The following is a 6,646-nucleotide window of genomic DNA, read 5'->3' on the forward strand; positions in this document are numbered from 1 at the left end:
ATATATATATATATATATATATATATATATATATATATTTATGATGAAATATTTTACATAATTAAAATATAATTCTAGTGATTTATAAGTAATGAAAAATATATATATTTTAATTTGAGTAATTGATATTATTAATTTAAAAATAGAGTTTTAGTTAATAATAATTGAGCTCAAAATCCGCCGATATGAGTAGATATCGGTACTCTTCGATGAACTTAGCTTTGCTAATGCTTCATCGTATATATATCTTTTATCATTATTTTACTAATGTCATTTATATTAGTAACTTATATATATATATATATATATATATATATATATATATATATATATATATATATATATTATTACTTGTGTTTTAATATATCCAGTTTTCATAATTATCCGTTTAGGATATTTATAACTTGAATCACTGACTCGGGTCCACAGATCGGATCGGATCGGATATAGCCAAAAATTTGTTCCGATCTGCACAATTCCCATCGGATCGGATCAGATACAATATCCGTGTTTTTAAGTGTTGTATCGGATTGCGGATATATCCGCATGATTAAGCTCATTTTTAAATTATCTTTTTAAGTAAAAAATTCAATAAAAAATATTTCTTTCACACTTTTAAACCTATTTGTTCCTAAAATAATTTTAATCAAATTTTTCCTAAATAAAAAATAAAATAATACAATATATAAATAACAAGTTTAACAACTACTAACTAAATCATACAAACTAATAAGTAAGTAAATATAATAACAAACTTTCTAGCAAACACTTCCAATAAGTGAAAACAACAAGCACTAAAATACTAAAAGCCTCATTTAAAATAAAACAGCAACATTATAACACACTAAAATCTAAACAATATGCAAATGCTTATCAACCATCAGCAGAAATAAAATAACTTGATCCAAGATTATAACACACTAAAATCTAAGATTGTTGAAAGAACATTGAGAATGAAGTTTCTTGCTACTTAAAAATAAAACAAATTGATCCATCCCTTCTTAAATCAGCAAGCAGTAGCCATCAGCAGCAACCATGAATCGTATATTCCTATTAAAATAATACATATTGAAAAATTAGTGAAACATGTTAGAATAAATTGAACAAAAAAACAGTCTAAGTTATTATACACTAATACAAGTATTTAGTTATAAACTTATAATACCTAAGATGGTTCAGGAGGATGTAATTGACTTTGAATTTCAGAATCTCCAGCACTAATAACTCCAGAAAATTCTTTTCAATTAAACAACCAAATATGTCAAAGCCAATGGGATAAAATAAAGAATAAAGAATGACGAAAAATAAATGAACCAATTCATTATATACCTGAGTCAACCGCAACATCTCCTTCATCAAGCTCAACCAAAATCTTAGCAGGTTTTAACCAATTTTGAGTACAAATTAAAGCCTCTACAGTGGTGGGACTCAAAGCACTACAATAAGGGTCAAGGACACGACCTATGGTGCTAAAAACTGACTCAGACGCCACAGTAGAAACAGGAATGGCTAATATATCTCTAGTCATGCAAGACAGAACTCGATACCTCAGAGTCTTTCCTCTCCACCACCTAAATATATCAAATCCACTAAAATCTTCTGCCACTTTAGCTTCCAAATACCTATCCATCTCATTCTTCTTGAGCTCACTTAACTTTATCCTTTGTGTTTGTTTCCACTTGCTCATAGGGTCTTCAATCATAATGCTATCATGGTCACTCATGTCTAAACTTGGATTTGGTGTAGTATCAGAAGAAAAGCTAGTATCTTGAGTATCTTTAGGGGGGCGAGGATTCCATATGGTATATTGCTCAAAAAATTTAGCAATAATATCCTTCAATTTTTTGAAGATCTTTGAAGACTTTTCACCTTCACCATACATATCAGACAAAGTGAACTGAATATATTCCAACTTATAATGGGGATTAAGGAACACAGAAACAAGCACTAGATAATTTAAAGATGGTTTATTGGCTTTGTCACTTGAAGTGAAAGGAGAAGAAGAGTAACGGTGATCATAATCATCCCAATACTTATCAAACTTAGCTTTCATAGCTGATGCCATCTCACGCAACACCAAATCATCACTTACAATCCATTTATTTAAAGTGCATAATATCTTACACAATACATGGAAAAATATTTGAAGTGACATTGAAATAACTAGAGAATGAAAGAGTTGCATGATAGAAAATTTGCAAAAACCGCAAGAAAATACGAGCTCTACTCCAATCTTCATCACTAGGAGGCCCCCCTCATCGTCAACACATCTCTCAAAATGAGCATCTTCTCTCACAAGACGAGCAAATGCCTTTTCAAACTTTTCAGCCACTTCCAACATCATATAGGTAGAATTCCACCTAGTTGGCACATTGATGAGCGGATAATTTATACGCTTTTTGGCATTGTTTTTAGATAGTTTTTAGTTTAATCTAGCTACTTTTAGGGATATTTTCATTAGTTTTTATGCTAAATTCACATTTCTGGACTTTACTATGAGTTTGTGTGTTTTTCTGTGATTTCAGGTAATTTCTGGCTAAAATTGAGGGACCTGAGCAAAACTCTGATAAGGAGGCTGACAAAGGACTGCTGATGCTGTTGGATTCTGACCTCTCTGAACTCGAAATGGATTTTTTGGAGTTACAAAACTCCAAATGGCGCGCTCTCAATGGCATTGGAAAGTAGATATCCAGAGCTTTCCAGAAATATATAATAGTTCATACTTTATTCGGGATTAAACGACGCAAACTGGCGCTCAACGCCAGTTCTACGCTGCATTCTGGAGTCAAACGCCAGAAACACGTCACGAACCAGAGTTGAACGCCAAAAACACGTTACAACTTGGCGTTCAACTCCAAGAGAAGCCTCTGCACATGTAAATTTCAAGCTCAGCCCAAGCACACACCAAGTGGGCCCCGGAAGTAGATTTCTGCATCAATTACTTACTTCTGTAAACCCTAGTAGCTAGTCTAGTATAAATAGGACATTTTACTATTGTATTAGACATCCTGGATTGTATTTTTTCCTGTGATCACGTTTTGGGGGCTGGCCATTCGGCCATGCCTGAACCTTCATAACTTATGTATTTTCAACGGTGGAGTTTCTACACACCATAGATTAAGGGTGTGGAGCTCTGCTGTACCTCGAGTTTTAATGCAATTACTACTATCTTTTATTCAAATTCAATCTTATTCCTGTTCTAAGATACTGCTCGTACTTTAACCTGATGGATGTGATGATTCGTGACACTCATCATTATCCGTCCCTATGAACGCGTGCTTGACAACCACATCCGTTCTACAAGCGAAAGCTAGAGTGTGTATCTCTTGGATTCCTGATGCATGATGCATGGTTACCCTCGCCTGACAACCGAGCCCTCCATTCCGTGAGATCAGAGTCTTCGTGGTATAAGCTAGAATTGATGGCGGCATTCATGAGAATCCAGAAAGTCTAAATCTTGTCCGTGGTATTCCGAGTAGGATTCCGAGATTGAATGACTGTGATGAGCTTCAAACTCGTGATTGTTGGGCATGATGACAAACACAAAAGAATCAAGGGATTCTATTCCGACATGATCGAGAACCGATAGATGATTAGCCGTGCTGTGACAAGAGCATTTGGACCTTTTTCACTGAGAGGATGGGATGTAGCCACCGACAACGGTGATGCCCTACATACAGCTTGCCATGGAAAGGAGTAAGAAGGATTGGATGAAGGCAGTAGGAAAGCAGAGATTCAGAAGGAGCACAACATCTTCATACGCCTATCTGAAATTCCCATCGATGATCTACATAAGTATTTCTATCTTTATTTTCTGTTTATTTATTATTATTATTCGAAATCTCCATAACCATGTATTATCCGCCTGACTGAGATTTACACGATGACCATAGCTTGTTTTATACCAACAATCTCCGTGGGATCGACCCTTACTCACGTAAGGTTTATTACTTGGACGACCCAGTGCACTTGTTGGTTAGTTGTGCGAGGTTGTGAAGAAAGTGTTGAGTTATAAACACGCATACCAAGTTGAATGCCATTATTAGAGATCACAATTTCGTGCACCAAGTTTTTGTCGCCGTTGCCGGGGATTGTTCGAGTTTGGACAACTGATGGTTCATCTTGTTGCTCAGATTAGGTAATTTTCTTTTTGTTTTATTTTCGAAAAAAAAATTTTCAAAAATCTTTCAAAAATTTATCACCTATTTTCGAAAATTTTCAGAGTTTTCAAGAATGAATTCTAGAGTTTCATATAACATGTTTTAGCTTGGCTGGCTATTAAGCCATGTCTAATTCATAGGATTTTGATTGAGGACTTTGGATTCATTACTTTCTTTTTCCCTAAATGTTTTTCGAAAAATATAAAATAAAATACAAAAAAATTATAAAATCATAAAAAAATATTTTGTGATTCTTGTTTAAGTCTTGTGTCATGTTTTAAGTTTGGTGTCAATTGCATATTCATCTTGTTCTTGCATTTTTCGAAAATTCATGCATTCATAGTGTTCTTCATGATCTTCAAGTTGTTCTTGGTAAGTCTTCTTGTTTGATCTTGATGTTTTCTTATTTTGTATCTTTTGTTGTTTTTCATGTGCATTTTTGCATTCATAGTGTCTAAACATTAAAGATTTTTAAGTTTGGTGTCTTGCATGTTTTCTTTGCATCAAAAATTTTTCAAAAATATGTTCTTGATGTTCATCACGATCTTCAAAATGTTCTTGGTGTTCATCTTGACATTGATAGTGTTCTTGCATGCATCATGTTTTGATCCAAAATTTTCATGTTTTGGGTCATAATTGTGTTTTTCTCCTTCATCATTAAAAATTCAAAAAAATAAAAAATATATCTTTTCTTTTTTCTCTCAAAATTTCGAAAATTTGAGTTGACTTAGTCAAAAATTTTTAAAATTAGTTGTTTCTTATAAGTCAAGTCAAATTTTCAAATTTAAAAATCTTATCTTTTTCAAAACTTTTTCAAAAATCAAATCTTTTTCATTTTTCTTTTATGATTTTCAAAAATTTCAAAAATTATTTTCAAAATCTTTTCTTAATTTTATTTCAAAATTTTCAAAACTTAACTAACAAGTAATGTGATTGGTTCAAAAATTTGAAGTTTGTTACTTTCTTGTTAAGAAAGGTTCAATCTTTAAATTCTAGAATAATATCTTTTAATTTCTTGATAGTCAAGTAATTAATTTTAATTTTAAAAAAATTAAATCTTTTTAATCATATATTTTTATCATATCTTTTCTATCATATCTTTTTCAAAATTTTATCTTTTTCAACAATTTGATTTTAAAATATCTTTTTTTAACTTCTTATCTTATCTTTTCAAAATTGATTTTCAAATTTTTTTCAACTAACTATTTGACTTTTTATTTATTTCTTATCTTTTTCAAAACCACCTAACAACTTTTCTCTCTCTAATTTTCGAAAATACCTCCCTCTTTTTCAAAAATTCTTTTTAATTAATTAATTGTTTTAAATTTTAATTTTAATTTTATTTCTTGTCTTAATTTTCGAAAATCATTAACTCCTTTTCAAAATTATTTTCGAAAACTTCTCTCTCTCATCTTATTCTATTTATTTATTCATTTACTAACACTTCTCTTCATCTCCAATCTCTGCCCCTATCCTCACCCTTGTGTTTGGATTATTCATTCTTCTTCACTCTTATTCCCTTTCTTCTACTAACATAAAGGAATCTCTATACTGTGACATAGAGGATTCCTCTTCCTTTTCTGTTCTCTTCTTTCTCATATGAGCAGGAATAAGGAAAAAGGCATTCTTGTTGAAGCTGATCATGAACCTGAAAGGACTCTGAAGAGAAAACTAAGAGAAGCTAAATTACAACAATCCAGAGACAACCTTACTGAAATTTTTGAACAAGAAAAGGATATGGCAGCCGAACCCAACAACAATAATGTAAGGAGGATGCTTGGTGATTATACTACACCTACTTCCAAGTTTGATGGAAGAAGCATCTCAATTCCTTTCATTGGAGTAAACAATTTTGAGCTGAAACCTCAACTAGTTGCTCTAATGCAACAAAACTGCAAGTTTCATGGACTTCCATCAGAAGATCCCTACCAGTTTTTAACTGAGTTCTTGTAGATCTGTGAGACTGTTAAGAATAATGGAGTAGATTCTGAAGTCTACAGGCTCATGCTTTTTCCTTTTGTTGTAAGAGACAGAGCTAGAACATGGTTGGACTCACAACCTAAGGATAGCCTGGACTCTTGGAATAAGCTGGTCACGGCCTTCTTGGTTAAGTTCTTTTCTCCTCAAAAGCTGAGCAAGCTTAGAGTAGATGTTCAGACCTTCAAGCAAAAAGATGGTGAATCCCTCTATGAAGCTTGGGAAAGATACAAGCAGATGACCAAAAAGTGTCCTTCTGACATGTTTTCAGAATGGACCATGATAGATATATTCTATTATGGTCCATTTGAGTTCTCTAAGATATCACTGGACCACTCTGCAGGTGGATCCATTCACCTAAAAAAAAGCCTATAGAAGCTCAGGAACTTATTGAAATGGTTGTAAATAACCAATTCATGTACACTTCTGAGAGAAATTCCGTGAATAATGGGATGCCTCAGAGGAAGGGAGTTCTTGAAATTGATGCTCTAAATGCCATATTGGCTCAG

General features: G+C 32.7%; 1 non-coding gene across 1 annotated transcript; it reads right to left on the minus strand.

Moving 5' to 3' along the window:
• Window positions 1-6,296: 6,296 nt before the first annotated feature.
• Window positions 6,297-6,400, minus strand: LOC130971699 (small nucleolar RNA R71). Its single transcript, XR_009082912.1, has one exon. It is a non-coding gene; the product is annotated as a small nucleolar RNA R71 (small nucleolar RNA).
• Window positions 6,401-6,646: the final 246 nt, after the last annotated feature.

The sequence above is a fragment of the Arachis stenosperma genome, chromosome 3, assembly GCF_014773155.1.
Source record: "Arachis stenosperma cultivar V10309 chromosome 3, arast.V10309.gnm1.PFL2, whole genome shotgun sequence".
NCBI lineage: Eukaryota > Viridiplantae > Streptophyta > Magnoliopsida > Fabales > Fabaceae > Arachis > Arachis stenosperma.